Here is a 17018-nt window from a genome sequence, read left to right on the forward strand (position 1 = left end):
AAGAAATGCCAGCGCTACATCCCTGTGAGCCCTGGCTCCACTACATCAGTGGCCTCTTTCAGCCTCCCCGACAGTCAATCCATTCACGGACATCTTAGAGTCAAGAATCATTGAGCTGGAAGGCACCTCCATTCAGACCAATCCAAATCTCATTATATTATGAGCCAAACTGCATGTTATGATAATCATGTAGGGTGTAGCTGAGGCTTTTTCTTTTTCTTTTTCTCTTTTACTCTAGTGTATGCACACAAGGCCCCAATTCACATTGGGATCACTGCACACTAGAGGGGAGGGTCAAACCTTCACCCACACCTGTGGGATGTGGGGGATGAAAAGGGGGGGGGAAGACTCAATGGATATAAATGGAGCCTTTTTCTTTTTCAGGAAAGAAGGTGGATTTTTCATATATGGGGGGAGGTTTCATCTGAAGGCACTTCTTGGTGTCCAGCCCACCATGATCTACAGAGGAGCTAAGCATGCAGGGATTTGGGGGGAAGTGCTTGAGTGCCCTCACCCCCACCACACTCTTAACTCTTGTGTGTGGAGGCTAAACAATGGCATATTATTTATTGTATTTGTTCACCCAGAGATCTATCAGTAGATCCAGACCTACTTTCTGCCTAACGGTAGGGCCAGCTCTGCAATATCCCCAGTCCCAATCTAGCACTATGCAGACTGGCTCTTGAATAATAGGGATTATGGTACTTTTCACCCCATTTCCCCTTCTCCATTTCTTAAAGTAAGGCATGCTGAACATTACCCTCTGCCCTGCAATTGGGTCAAGTTTCCAAGAATAATAAATATTTCGAGGAAGCGTACTTCCTCAAAGATTATTTTTAGAGTGCCACTTCCTCTGAACTTCAGAATGCGGGAATGCTCGTGTTTCGCTGGAAAAAGCTACTCCTCGCCCCAATGTCTGCCTTTGTCCTTGTACGAAACAGGCACATTTTTCAAATCTACGGAGGAATTTCTTTCACAGGGAGAGTCTTGTTAAGATATGAATAATATTTCATGGCCTTTTCCCCTTTGAAAATGAAATTAAATACTGCAACAATAAGATGGCCTAAAAACAGAAAATACAACAGAAGGAGCAACAAATTAACAAGCTCTCCATTTCTCCAATATTGACAGATATCACCTACTCATGTCCTGCTCATATTCATATATATATATATATATATATATATATATATATATATATATATACACACACACACACACACACACACACACACACACACACACACACACTTTTTCTGTTAATGGGATAATCTTGTAATATAATGAATGCAATTTGCCTGGAATTCAGGCAGATGATGATGATGATGATGATGATGATGATGGGCTCAGCATTGAACATGTAGAATAAAGGTAAATATAATTGACTGTCTCATGTTCTGAGGCAAACAGGCTTCTGAGACATGGAACATAAGAAAAAGAGCAGAAGCTAAGGGAACAGGAAACCCAGGGTGGGGGTGGAATGAAATCTTGAGAACTGTGAAAACCCTCACAGAAGATAGAAGTTTCGTTAGGATGGCAGAAGATAGCAGGAAAATTGATAGAAAATCCTTTTTACATGTTAAGCCATATTACAGTATTAATATCACATTGGGGTCCTTTCCAGACAATAACAAAAACTCTTCTGGTACCTTAAAACTAACACATTTATTCTGACAGAAATATATATTCCAGAATAAATGTGTTGGTCTTTAAGGCCCTTAAATACACCTAAGAATTATCCCAGGCAAATGGAGGGGTCGTCCCTGCCTGCTCCCAGGATCCCCTGTGTGGCATTTGGATGCACAGGGATGATCCCGAGACGATCCTGGGGGGAAAAGGCAGGTGTAGAAACGACCTAAGTTATTACAAGACTTTTTTGTTTTTGCTGCAGCAGACTAACACAACTACCCCTCTGGAAATTGTGCCTCTTAATATAATAAAATCTCTAGACAGTACTAGCATCATTGTATTAACTTGATACTTGGGGGAAGAGATAGTGGTCAGCCTCTAAATAATTTTTCAACATTCTAAAACAAAAACAAACCCCCAAAACGCTCCATATTAAAAACAACAGCACTACATCTTGAAGACTATCTGTTGTTGGCATTTGGGGATTTGGTGCTGTCCCATAACTATACAGTTTAGTAATTTTGACATGGCCCCTTAGGAGAAAAGCAGTCGCTTTAGTTTCGTTTCACCTTCCTTCCTGTTTGTTAGTAATAGTTGATTATGCTCAGGCGGGAAAAGGAAGAAGCCATGCCTTTGTTTTAATAGGTCTTAATCCATATTCTACTGGGTGTTTATGGAATTATTACAGTAAATAAAAGTAAATAAATGCAGAGTTGTTGCAGGAGATCCAAATATCTTTCTTAAAAGGTAGCATTTCTGTTGTGTGCAAATTATATTTTATCGGCACTTGATATTTGTAACTCAGAGTTTTGTTTAATGTTTTAACAATATTATAGCATTTTAAAAGGGCAAGGGTTCATAATGGAATAACAAGGTTGATGAGTGGACACTTCTCAAGGCTGCAGCTATTCAGGAGTGGTTCTCAAGAGGAAAGAAACATTGAGGAGGTGGGGTGGGGGGAGATAACATGGAAGAGGAAATTATCCTGACGATGGTTAAAGGAAGGAAAGCTATTGAAAGTATGGGTGGGGAGGGGGGGGGCAACAGGGTATATTAACTTCCATTATTCCCTCCTTTCACTTCCATGTGAGTCAATAAATGAGCCTAACAGAACAGAGAGACCAAGGGGAGGGGAGGGGAGGGGAGGAGAGCAAGTGACAAATGTAAAGAGCCTTTGCTAGGGCCAGCCCACCCATGAGGCAAGGTGAACCAAGAGGGATTATGGATCTCCCCACTCCCTCACACTAAGAGAGACCACCAGCATCTCCTGCCGCTGCCTCCCTGGCCAAAACCACACTCTGAAGACACCTCAGAGCGAGATGTCAGGCTGGGCGGGAGCCCCACTAGCCTCCCCACTCCGCAAATGCTGCAGCAGGAAAGTGGCTGGCATGGCTCACCAGAGCGGCCACCTGTCCGATGCCTTGCCTTGCTCAGCATTGGGCATCAGGCGGGCAAGCTCTTCGGAGAACCCCACTGGTGCAGAAGCACAGATGATCTCCATGGCCTCCTCGACACAACGCCTTGCTCTGAGGAAGGACCCCCTCACAGCAAGACACTGAGGGACGGGGGGACAGGGAGGACAGTGGGACAGTGCATCATGTGTCCTCTCAGGCAGTGGGACATCTTGTGCCACCTCTGGCTATAGCTATGAGCAGTGATTAATTTATCAAAAGGAAGTAGACATGGGTTCAAGCCTGTCTGGATGCAACTGGTCAGAATCACCTAGTCCTAGTAAGGGGAGGCTGACCGGGATTAAAAGTGCACGCTCTGAACATAGGATTCAGAGCAGGATACTGTTGCTGTTTTATTTGTACATACTGTACAGCACCAAATACACCACCAAGTACATTGTTGGTGCTATATAAATAATAATAATAATAATAATAATAATAATAATAATAAATAACATACTCAAAGGTTTTCATCCATGTTTTTCCACTCTTTCAGATAATTACCAAAATCTTGCTGATTAGCTAGCTTTTAATGATGATTTGCAATACACAAAAGAAAAGAAAAAAGTTTTAAACAAAACAACATGTATATACAATTTCAAATAAATTCTCCAGTTAAGGGAATTTAATAATATCAGGATACAATATGCTTGAATATTTGATTATGAACGGATTTCCCACCACTAGGCCTAGGCTCTGGACTCCTGGGTACAATTTACCGAAGAAGCTGGGTAAAATTTCTCTGGCAGTAACTGTATTATTACTATTGGTAGTAGTAATAATAATACGATTGTTTACTGGTTTAGAAGCCTATCAGGTGTCTAAAATAAAAATTGTCCATGGATGAGACAGGGAATTCAATCAGTCTGAAGCAGGCTTCTGCTGCCTATGTTGGTGAAGCTGATGCACATATAGAACAGTTTTTTGCTTTATCCACCTAAGTAATCAAGAACACCTCCCCCCCCCTCCCAGTATGTTTATTTGTGTGCATGGAAATGGGTAATGTGGTACCATGAGTGGCACTAATGCACCACATAATCCCTCTTTCACAGTCTTTAATTGCACAACACCTTGTTATTAGACCCAGCTTATTTAGCCGTGCTCCAGCATACATAGGGAAGGAAAGGGAATTTTAGGGGGTCATCCTTCATTAAAGGCAAATTGTCGCCTCTCTGTAGGAAAAGCGAGGCACTCTGTCCTAACATCCCAGTGGCTAAATATAGTGTTTTAATTGCTAAATTGCTCTCATCCTGTAGCAATTACTTCTGTATTGAACATAATTGCCCCCAAACATGAAAATATGCCATAGGTTCCTATTAGCAACAGAGCCCTGCTGCTTTTCCTTCCCGGTGGGTGGGAAGCATACACGGCTCTTTTGGTTTAGTGTCACCAGGCCAAGTGCTTTCTCTGAAAGGAAATGGAAGCTTTGCATAATACGTGAAAATGAAAGGCGGGTCATAGCAATGTGCTGTTCTTTTCCTGCTTTTGATCTCCACTTCTACCTTTACCTGGGGAGTCATGTACCAAAATATACTAAGGCGAGTCTGGTTGAACTACAACTCCCACAATTCTCTAGGCAGCTGCAGGACACCAGGTTGGGTATGGCAGCTCTAATAGGTTGCTAGTACAAGAGAAAGTACTAGGACAAAGCGTCATAAGGGCTCTTCATAAGGTATCTGATCTTTTAGATTGTCAGCAAAACAAACAATTACTTATCCCACAATCAACACAGACAACATTTTTTCAGCTACTGTATGTACCATTGATGAAGAGAGAGGCATACCTCGTTCCCCCGTGTCCACCTTAATGATGTCTTTTCCATCCATTTCCTAGCTTCCCTACATCTGCTGCGGCTTACTGCATTTCTGTCCTCCTTCTCTGTTCCTTGCATCGTAGACATTTCCTGCTCTCGGCACTCTTGAGGATTTGGCTGCTGGTTATATTCAGTAGTATCCAACAAGTCGTTTCCCCCCCCCCCAGCCAATTCCCCTCCCGCACACACCAATGCCCTTCCACAAATGGTGGGTCCTGCTGATTCCATTGCACATCAGGACCCACTGCTTACACAATGGAGATTGTGGCCTTCCTAGAGGAAGCCCGAAAGTGAGTAGAAACACTCGCTGCTGTGTTGGGACAGGTCAGCAGAGCTCCCTTATGTGACCTGCCCCATTCCAAAAATGAGCATTTCTGTCCAGAAGCACTAAACCACTGTTGTGCAAGTGGTGGGGGAAGCTTGTGCAGTGGAAGCAGAAGGCCGCAAAAGAATCTGTTCATCATTGGATACTGCCCCATTATTAATTAATACCGACTCCACTGGAAAGGCCTACTGGATCTGATTCTAGCTTATGTACTTTAACGACTGATAAACAAATGATATTATGTTTTAATGACTGATGCCTATGTTGTAATTAGGGTTGCCATGTGTCCCGGTAAACCGGGAATGTCCTGATTTCCAGGAAATTCTGAAATGTCCCAGCTGGCTGGTCCCGGATATCTGGTCCAGCTTAGGGTGACCATATTTTGGAAACCAAAAAGGAGGACAACATGGTCGCCCCAAGGGGGCATGTCCAGTACCAAGGGGGTGTGCCCACCCGAACATAGCCTTGGTCACATCTGATTTTACAGCACACATTTAAGACAAATCTATTCTACATAACATCTTAATGTTAAAATAACTGAAATAAAGAACAAGTGAGAGATTCAGTGTATCTGAAATTAACTTCACTCACTCCTACTTTTGTAGGTTTTGCTATACTTTGAAGCTTTTGCTATACTCTGTGTGTTACATTCTCCCCTTCCCTCAAATATCTTTTCTGACTGTATCTTCACTCATTGCAAGCTGCTGTTGTTGTTAACAGGGTTTGCTGCTGCCCCCAGATCTGTTTCAAATTTGGTACGGCTAAAGCTCTACCTAAAAGCTTTCATGGTGCCAACTTTCAGGTCTTTATCTTTAAAAATGACAATTTAAAAAATAATAATTTTAAAACCTCATTTTTTAAAAAAAATCCTAAAAGATCAATGGATGAACAGATCTCTTTCAAATTTGGTGTGGCTAAAGCTCTACCTAAATCCTATCATGGTACAAAGTTTCATCTCCTTAACTTTAAAAATGACGATTTTAAAAATAATAATTTTAAAACATCAATTTTTAAAAAATTCCAAAAAAATCAATGGATGAACGGATCTGTTTCAGATTTGGTATGACTAAAGCCCTTCCTAAGAGCTACCATTGTGCCAAATTTCATGTCTTTATCTTAAAAAATGACAGTTATAAGCATTTTTGTTAATTCCCATTAGAGCTGCTCTTTTTTTAAAAAAAATCCAGATTTCCCCTCCCCCCTCACGGCTTTGCCATCAAAACCCCGGACAAATCCGGGCAAATCCGGTCATATGGTCACCCTAGTCCAGCTGACCGGAGAAATTCTGACCTCCAAAATGGTACCTTGAGCCTGTTCTGTACAGCAGCACAGAAAAAGATGCATCAGTCCAGTGCTTTTTCCAGAGCATCACCGCTCCTCCACAGGCTCATCTGAGTCACTCACCTTGACTCACCTTATTGCGGCTGCGTAGAAAAGGAACAGCAGTGAGGAAAGGCGCACATGCTCTCCACAGGTAGCCTGAGTCCCATGCAAAGCAAAGGAGTTTGGTGAGCTTCGCTGGTTGTGCTCAGACCTTTAGGATAAGCACGGGGCGGAGCTGCTGGGTTATTTGTGGGGGAAGGAAGAGAGTTTTGTGGGGGGACAGGAGGGAGGGAGCGAGTGGGGAATGAGGGGGTGAAGGAGAGGAGAGGAGAGGAGAGAGGGGAGAAAGGAAAGGAAAGTCACTCCCCCCAAAAAACGCCCTTAAAAATCTACCTCCTTAGATTTGGGTTGCAAGCCTCAAATCTGTTACTTGGAAGTAAGTTGCAGTGAATTTACAGTAGTTGATGTTTTAATTGAAAAATTGGGCTTTGCAAAAATTGGGCTTTCCCCAGACCTTTACATATTGCTCAGTTTTTTAAAAAAAAAACCTAGGCCCCCCACCCCACAAAAAAAATTGTCCCAGTTTTGTGGATTCAGAATATGGCAAGCCTAGTTGTAATGAATTTTAAAATCACAAAGGCAGAGATGGATGGAGGGCCTTGGGGGTTGAGGCTGCTCTCACAGTGGCCATATTGGCAGCAAGGATGGTGGAGGTTGTATCAATAGGTAGAACTAAGTGAGACACACAGGAAGTTAGATGGAAGAGGAAGTCAGGGACACAGACTTTGATTGAAGGAATACTCGCCCAATCAGGAGGTGACACAGCAGTCAGTGACTCAGCACTCTCAGGAGTCAGTAGGGCTGGAGAGAAGTTAGTTAGAAGCTATGTTTGTTTGAGGCAATAAAAGTTTTATTTTTATATAATACTGCATTCCTCATTTGCAACAAACCTATCTTTGAAACATGGTGTCAGAAGTCTAACAGGACCCATTTACAACAACAACAAAAAACAGCTTGAGATTTTGGATTATGGAGCGAGGTTTGAAAGGCCCCCCCCCCCAATCACTGGATTTCACTGGGCCTAATCTGGCTCAAGCTTGGCAGAACTGGAAAGAGGAGTTTGAATTGTACCTGGATCTTGCCTTCACAAAAGAGGAAGAAAAGCAAAAGGTAAAGTTATTATATTATCTGATTGGAGAAAAGGGGTGAGAGATATGCAAAACTCTTGGGTTTAGTACAACTTCTACTCTGCAACAGCTAGTAAAAGGGCTGGATGATTACTGCATACCTAAACAAAATGAAACAATGGAATGATATCAATTCTTTATGAGGCAGCAGGGGTCTGAAGAGAGACTGGATGCTTATGTTACTGCACTAAGGACTTTGGCAACAACCTGTAATTTTGGGGCTATCACAGACTCCCTCATCAGAGACAGAATTGTCTGTGGGACCACAGACCAACATCTCCGTGAGAGGCTGTTGCGGGAGCCAGATTTAACACTGACTCGTTGTTTGGAGATTGCTAGGGCAGCTGAAACTACTAAAGAGAGGCTTAGGACATTAGAAGGCACCCATGAGGTGCAGGTGCATGCAGTCCAACACCAGTCAAGTCAGTATAATGAGCAGGGCCGGCAGTCTCAGAGATGACTGCCTAAAATACAGTGTATGTTCTGTGGGAAACAACACGAAAAGAGAAAAGAAAGGTGCCCAGCATATGGACAGAAGTGTAAAGGTTGTGGCAAACCCAACCATTTCCAAAGTCAGTGCAAGAGTGAGAAGAAACCTAATAGGCTGGCTGTGAGAACAATACAGAATGAAAGCGATGAGTCTGAAAACTGTGAGGATGTTTTAAGCCTCACTTTGGGTCCAGTGAATCATGATGTCCACATAGTGGGGAATACAGGGAAGAAGGTAACCTACCCCACCGCATTGTTTGCCACTATGTTGTTGAACAAACACCCAGTTCGTTTCCAACTGGATTGTGGAGCCACCTGCAATGTGCTGCCATTATCTCTAATAGACAAGAAAACAGATCTGGAACCATGTGGCCAACTGCTCATTATGTACAATAGCAGTACCCTGAAACCTGTGGGGAAGTGCAGGCTAAAGATTCGCAATCCAAAGAATAATCGACTCTATCGTTTAGAGTTCATCATCGTGGAAGGGAATGCCCACAGACCACTGCTAGGAAGCAAAGCAGTCCAAGCTATGCAACTGATTCACGTGCAACATAAGAACATCCTGAATGCAGTACAAGCCAGTGAGCAGAACCAGTCCAGGATTTGGACTATGGAGAAAATACTGAAAGATTTTGGGGATGTTTTTGAAGGGGAAGGACATTTGGCAGGGAAATTGAAACTTGAGGTAGATCCTTCAGTAGAACCAGTAAAGATCCCTAAAAGGAGAGTTCCTATGGCACTGGCAGAACCACTGAAGAAGGAACTAGCAAGCCTTCAAAGCAAAGGCATAATTGCTCCAGTAGAGACTAGCACAGAATGGATCAGCAGCTTGGTCATTGTACGGAAACCCTCTGGAAAACTCCGTATTTGTATTGACCCTAAACCTTTAAATAAGGCATTAAAACGCAGTCATTATCCCCTGCCAACCATTGACGATGTTCTATGTGACCTATCACGAGCCAAGGTTTTTTCAGTGTTTGATGTGAAAAATGGATTTTGGCACATAGAACTGGATAAGGAATCTAGCTACCTGACAACATTTGCAACCCCTTTTGGCAGATACCGCTGGTTACGAATGCCAATGGGCATCAGCCCTGCCCCAGAAGTGTTTCAACGCAGGTTGAATCAAGAGCTAGAGAACATCCCAGGCCTGAAGATAATCGCAGGAGATACGATAATAGAAGCAACAAGGGATCATGACAAAAAGTTGTGCCATTTTCTGGAGAGGTGCAGAGAGAGGAACATCAAATTGAATCAGGATAAGGCCAGATTAAGACTGAAAGAAGTACCTTACATTGGCCACCTGCTGACTGCAGATGGGTTGAAGGTGGACCCTGGAAAAGTTAAGGCAATCCGAGAGATGCCACGACCCGAGGATGTGAAAGATGTGCAACGATTCTTAGGCATGGTAAACTACCTGGCGAAGTTTTGTAAAGGGTTAGCAGCTGACTGTGAGCCACTCAGACAGTTGACACACAAAGAAGTAGAATGGGAATGGTCAGAGAGTCATCAGCAAGCATTTCATAAAATTAAGGATACTATATCCAAGACCCCTGTACTGAAGAACTACAGCCCAGGAGAACAGCTAGTCCTACAATGTGATGCCTCACAAAAGGGGCTTGGAGCGGCCCTTTTACAAAAACAACAACCAATTGCTTTTGCCAGTAGAGCACTGTCAGAAACAGAGAGAGGTTATGCACAAATTGAAAAAGAACTGTTAGCTGTCCTTTTTGGGATGGAACGCTTCCACCAGCTCACTTTTGGACAGACAGTACATGTCCAATCTGACCACAAGCCACTGGAAACCATTGTGCGGAAACCATTATTGAGTGCCCCAAAGAGGCTTCAAAGGATGTTGATGAGATTGCAAAAGTATGATGTACAGATCCAATATCATCCAGGCAAGCACCTGGTAATGGCAGACACATTAAGCAGAGCATATCTCTCAGAGCCCAGTGAAGATGGTTCAGTTGAAAAGGACATAGAGTCAATAAATATGCTGCAATATCTACCCCTTTCACGGCCACGCCTACAAGCAATACAGGAAGGCATAGAGCAGGATACCAACTTACAGATAGTTAAACGCATTGTCCTGGATGGTTGGCCAGAGACCAAACATCAGCTACCAGTGGAAGCTACACCCTATTTCTCAATGAGAGAGGAGCTCAGTGTGCAAGATGGAATTCTCTTTAGGGCAAACAGAGCTATCATCCCAGAGGCAATGCGCTTGGACATAATGAAAAGTATACACTCCTCACATATGGGAATTGAGAGCTGTCTGAGGAGAGCGAGAGAATGCGTATATTGGCCTGGCATGAATGATCAGCTGAAAACTTACATGGCACAATGTGAGATCTGCAATTCTCTAGGTGACACAGCAAAAAGAAACACTCCACCCTCATGAGATTCCAAGGAGGCCTTGGGAAAAGGTAGGAGTAGACTTATTTAAGTTGCAAGACAAAGACTACCTCATAACAGTGGACTACTATTCCAATTTCTGGGAGATAGACTCCTTGCTAGATACCCTATCTCGAAAAATTATCAGAAAGCTTAAAGGACACTTTGCCCGTTATGGAATACCCGATGTTTTATTTTCAGACAATGGCCCTCAGTTTGTGTCTGAAGAATTTAGGGCCTTCAGAGCACAGTGGGAATTTGATCATCAGACATCGTCACCGGCCTATCCCCAGAGCAATGGGAAAGCTGAGTCAGCTGTCAAGACAGCAAAGCGTATTTTGGTCAAAGCCAAGAAAGCTGGGACAGATCCATTTCTAGCTGTCTTAGACCACAGGAACACCCCATCACAAGGCTTGGATGCGAGTCCAGCTCAGAGTCTCATGGGTCGAAGAACTAAGACCTTACTTCCAATGCGAGGAAATTTGCTGCAGCCAGAAATCCATAACAGACGAGCTGACTCTATAGCAGAACAAAAATCTAGACAGGCCCATTATTATAATAAGTCGGCCAAAGATCTACCTGATCTACACAGTGGTGAGCAAGTCTGGATTCAGCCAGCAGGGCAAGAGAACAAGGAATGGCGAAAGGCAGAAGTACAAAGGCAAGTGAACACACGGTCATTTGAGGTGGTGACACCAGAGGGTCAAGTCTTCAGAAGAAACCGTAGACATCTGCGGAGGAGCAGCCAACTAGTATCAAATGCAGGTGTGCAGAACCACAACCAAGAACAGCAATTCCAGGAGGAAAGAGCACCCACTTCACAGTCTGGCCTCCAGGCAAGAGGTCATTCGGAATCCCCTGCCAGAGAGACTGGGGAGATAGTTGAAATGTCCTCACATCCTAGGGATTCCCATGATACCGCTTATCACCCCAGAGAAACTACATCTCCTATAGCAAAACAAGTAAGAACTCAAGCAGGTCGCCTGGTACAGAAGCCACACCATCTACAAGACTATGTTTAACTTTTTTGGGGGGTAAATGGGAGTTGTAATGTATTGTTAGTTAAAATAAAAAAGGAAAGATGTATCAATAGGTAGAACTAAGTGAGACACACAGGAAGTTAGATGGAAGAGGAAGTCAGGGACACACAGACTTTGATTGAAGGAATACTCGCCCAATCAGGAGGTGACACAGCAGTCAGTGACTCAGCACTCTCAGGAGTCAGTCAGGGCTGGGGAGAAGTTAGTTAGAAGCTATGTTTGTTTGAGGCAATAAAAGTTTTATTTTTATATAATACTACATTCCTCATTTGCAACAAACCTATCTTTGAAACAGAGGTGGCGGCGAACGCTCTGAGGTGGCAGTAGAGGAGGAAAAGAAGCAGCCCTAGGAACAGATGGGTTTTAAAACGTGAGGGAAGAGGGAAAGAGACAGACCTAAGGCCCAAAGGGAAGACACGAATGTTGTTCAGCAACGGGCATTAAGAAACAAGGGCCAAAAGACCTTGGTTGCATTGAAGGAAAGCAACTTCTATACAGCTTCTGGAGGTCTGACATAGCAGAAGTCAAGGAACAGTATGTTTTGTCCTCAGACTTCTTGCATCCATGCTGACATGAGCTTTACACTAATTTATGTAGAAAAGGTGAATACAAATAATATCCCTTCAGTTTTCATGTCCCCCTGCTTGTCTTCTCTGTCTTTCCATCCTGCACCAGGCTAGCAACCACATATTAAACTGACTAAGGAACAAAAGAATTCAGACAGGACAGCTTTAAAAGAATTTACATTTTATAATTATTTTGAAACTCAAATGTAGCTTGTATGTATTTTATAGTGCTGTCTCTAGAGTTACAGTTTAACTGGCCTCTCTCTAGCAGATGGTTTTTATCCTGGTGGTATTAAAGCATGAAACCAAGGGATAAATTGTACTTTCATTGGGCAGCATTTTTAAATGTAGTAAAAATTGTTTCCTTTATTAAATATCCTGTTCTCTTCAAAAAGGATTAATGGTTTCACTAGGGACCAGAAAGGAATAAGCCACTTCATTGCTAAAGCAACATGCTCCACAATCTAATAATGTTTTCTCCATTGTAAGCATCATTTGATATCTGTAACTATAATTCACCACTTGGCTACTGTAATGTGCCAAGTGGGGTTACCTTTGAAAACTGTCTGGAAGTTTTAGTTGGTGCAAATTACAGCCAACAGGACAATGGTGGGCCCCAGAAAATCTGAACAGGTTATACCAATTTTTCACCAATTGCACTGGCTGCCGATACAATTCCAGGCTGAGTTCAAAGTGTTGATTTTAACATTCAATGACCCTAAATCAGGGGTGTTAAACCTGTACCCCACAGCCTTTCCAGATGAAGTCTGGGAAACTAGTATAACCCCCAATTACTTTCCCCTGCAACCCAGTTGATTAGCTGGACTGGGCTAGGGTAGGGTGGGGAAAATGTTGTTCTAATAATGCTGTCAGCCAACTCCAGGACAGCAATTTCACTGGGGCTCACTGGTAGGGTGACCATATTTGGGAAACCAAAAAAGAGGACACCCAGTGGGGATGGGGTGGGAAAGCGGCTTTCTGGGGCCGCCAGAAAGCATGTCATTTCCCCACCACCACCACCTTAAAGGCCCCAATTGGAGCATAATTTATTTATTACATTTATATACCGCCCCATAGCCGAAGCTCTCTGGGTGGTTTACAAAGGTTAAAAGGGGAAAGCATGTCATTCCTGCCCCCTTCACTGGGGAGGTGAGAAAGAGCACTTCTGGAGGTGTGTCATTCTCCCTTGCCATGCTAATGGCGTGTTTTCCCCACCTCTACCTCAATTGCAGACTTAAATGCCCAATTGGAGGAGAAAACATGTCAATCCCCACCCCCACTCCACTGCTCCAATCTGGCCTTTTTCTATAATGTCTGGGAATTATACACTTTCCGCTTTAAGGTCCCAATTGGAGCAGTGGGGGAGAATGACATCCCTCCAGAAAGCAAATCATCCCCCCACCCACCCCCGCTATGCTAAAGGCAGCCTTCAAAGGGAAAGTGTGTAATTCCAGGACATTATAGAAAATTACTGAAAATCCCCCAATACCCAGGATAGAACAAAAACCAGGACAAATCCAGGGAAATCCTGACAGTTGGTCACTGGAGGATGGGACAAGTGAAAGCCTCTCCCAACCCCCAATGATCCCATTACTGAGTGTCCTTTATTCCCACCAGGAGTAACAGCAGCAAAACAGTAGTGGAGATCGATGGGGGATGCCCTCTTCTCTCGGGCAATTGACAACAAACAAATCATTACAATGGAACAAATACAATGCAAGAATGAGGTCCTGGATCCTCTTTGGCTGGTTGTTTAAACATTGTTTTTCAATATAAGTTATCTCTGTGTGTGCTGTCTGTTTATATATTTTTACATAAATGCTGTTGTGTACTTGGTATAATTTAGTTTAACGGTGTGTGTGTGTGTGTGTGTGAGTGAGAACCACCCAGAGATTTGGCTATAGGGTGGTATAGAAATATAAGAAATGAAATGAAATAGGAGAGACGTTCATTACAACCACTCACACTCAGCAGACATGGAGTGGAGGTTTAAATCTTCCAAACACTGCATACTGACATGTATACATGTGCAGCTCCGGAAACACCCCCCCCCCAACCAGTTACAGGTCTTAGACTTGAATTCTGGGATCTTAAAATCTGATGGCCAGTTTTTCCAAAGCTCAATTTTTCAGTTTGATCCAAGGTGCACAGACTCTAAACCATTCATCACAACCTTTGTCCTCTGGTCACACTGCCTGACAAAGTGTGTACTTATTATGGAGATGAAGAGTTTAATTCATCTGTTTTACTAGAACCCAATCAGAGGTAGTATCATGTCTTGTTTGTGGGCATTCCATAAGCATCTGGTTGACCACTGAGGGGAAATAGTGTGCTGGACTTAATACGCCTTCGGGCTGATCCAGCAGGGCTCCTCTTATGTAGTTAGTTTCATAAAAACTCTTTAAAATTTCTGTTGGCTTTTAAACTAGCCTTCCTGCATCAGCCCTAAAGCTCTGAAAAACTGGGCTTAACGTTTGTCAATGGCTGAGGCCCTAGCAGTGCAGGGAGCTGCTTAAGAGTTTAACACCTTGATCCTAACCATGCATAAGAACCAAACTAAACATGAGATTAAGCGTGTGAATGGAACTAACACCCATGATTTTTTAAAAAACGTAAATGGTAGCCTCAGCGAAGGTTTCCAGAATCCAGAACTATGGCAACACACACACACAAAATAGAATGATTCAATACAGTTTGAAGTACTTTATATTTAAGACTTGTTCCATTTTAGCTAAGATCCCTGTTTCTTCATCTAAACTGGGAGGGCTCATAAGATTCTTGAAATTTTCCACAACACAGGAAGGATGTAACTCTTCAATCCTCATATATTTTAGGCAATTAATCTGGAAATTTCTATTTTGGATTTTTCGGGGGAGGGAGCAATATCAGGCCATTTGCGGGTGCCATCCATAAGGCAAAATGCCAAGATCCTGCTAGTATCTTGCGAGGCGTTTTGAAATGTTTGGTCTTGTCATTGGTAGAACATGTTTTCCATTATTATGTGAGGATGTTTACTTCAAGCAGAAGATTTGCTTTAGTCATGGTGATGATGCTACAATTACATGTGAAAAGAAAAAAAGGCAAGGTTTTTCAAGTTTTATTCTCTTTCCCCTAAAGCCAAATGCCTGGATTTGTACAGGAAGCTTTGAAGAATAATAGGCTGAAATAATTATCCATTTGTAAACATGGTGTTGCTCATAGAAAGAGTGAAAACAACCTTTGATACCAAATGCAGGGGAACATCACCATTTTCAAGTGTTTTCTAAACTGGTGGCTTACTTGGCTAGGCAAGGAGATTGACAGGGGTCTTCTAACAACAGCCCTGGTATGTTTTTATTTATATTTATATCGATAATATAAACACTCCTGTCAATCTCCTTGCCTAGTCAAGTCTTTCAGTCCCACAAGGGACTCCCAGTGTGGCTAACAATAATCAGAGTAAAAACAAACCAATGGACACAGTACATCAAATTAATGAAAAATGGAAACAGCAGCAGAGGAATTGTTCAAGCCTGTAAGCAAAGCGAGAAAAGTGGTCTTCAGACACCAGACACAGAAAGCCTCCCAAAGCAAAGAGCTCCATTATCACAACTGAAAGTGCCCTCCGTTCCTACTAACGGCACGTCCAAAGGTAGGGGGACCCGGGGGACATCTACACGGAGCTTTTACTCCGGTTTTACTCCACTCTCAAGTTGATCATGTGAGATGATGCACGGCCCTCTCCGTATCTAGCGCAGCTTTTCTTGCCTTAAATCTGTTTTTTCCAAATTCATTTTGTGATGGATTTCCCCATCATTCAGTGCCGTGTGGGAGTCCGTGTGACCTCACGTGGCTTTGGCGTGGGCTGGTGGGCTTTGGCACTGATTGGCCAAAGGGAAAGTTGTATGGGGTGGGATTGTGGTGAGAGCAGAGGGCTAAATATGGCTACCCGGAAGTAACCCATTGCCTTCCATTGCACTTCACCAAGTACAGGAGTGGAGAGGGGAGCCAGCCCTGCTGTTTTGAAACTGTGCTGTTGCGAATGTGGGTTCATTTGCTGCCTTTCCACTTTTTACTGCTGCACTGTCTCACACTTCTGCAATTGTGTAGTTGTGCAATTTCAATATAGGTTATTATTTATTTATTTATTTATTTATTTATTACATTTGTATACCGCCCAATAACCGAAGCTCTCTGGGCAGTTCACAAGAATTAGAACCACGAAGAGCATAAAAACAACCAACGATTTAAAAGCACAAATACAAAATACAATATTAAAAGCACAACCAGGATTAAAACCACACAGCAAAAAATTGATATAGGTTAAAATATGGAATTAAAACAGCAAAGTTTAAATTTAAGTTAAATTAAGTGTTAAAATACTGAGAAAATAAAACGGTCTTCAGATGGCGATGAAAGGAGTACACTGTAGGTGCCAAGCAAACCTCTCTGGGGATCTCATTCCACAGTGGGTGCCACAGCAGAGAAAGCCCTCCTCCTAGTAGCCACCTGCCTCACTTCCTTTACTTACTTAAGGCTTTCCTAGTTAACTTGGGCCTAGGGGAGCAGCCGCCATCATGAGGGACAGACGGGTGTGAGGGTGGATGTTTGCATATCTACTCAGAAGTAACGCCTCCATTTCACTTTATGAGCACTTGAGTGAGGGGGGAAGCCTGTTGATTCAAACCTGCATAGGTGTGCGGAGGCATCCTTTCACGGCTACCAATTTGAGCAGAAGAAGAAAAAAATACTTTCAGAGCCCTGTCGTTAGTCGCTGTTTACTGTGCGTTACTTCCATGTAACTGATCCTGTGAAG

The sequence above is a fragment of the Elgaria multicarinata genome, chromosome 2, assembly GCF_023053635.1.
Source record: "Elgaria multicarinata webbii isolate HBS135686 ecotype San Diego chromosome 2, rElgMul1.1.pri, whole genome shotgun sequence".
In the NCBI taxonomy this organism is placed as follows: Eukaryota; Metazoa; Chordata; class Lepidosauria; order Squamata; family Anguidae; genus Elgaria; species Elgaria multicarinata.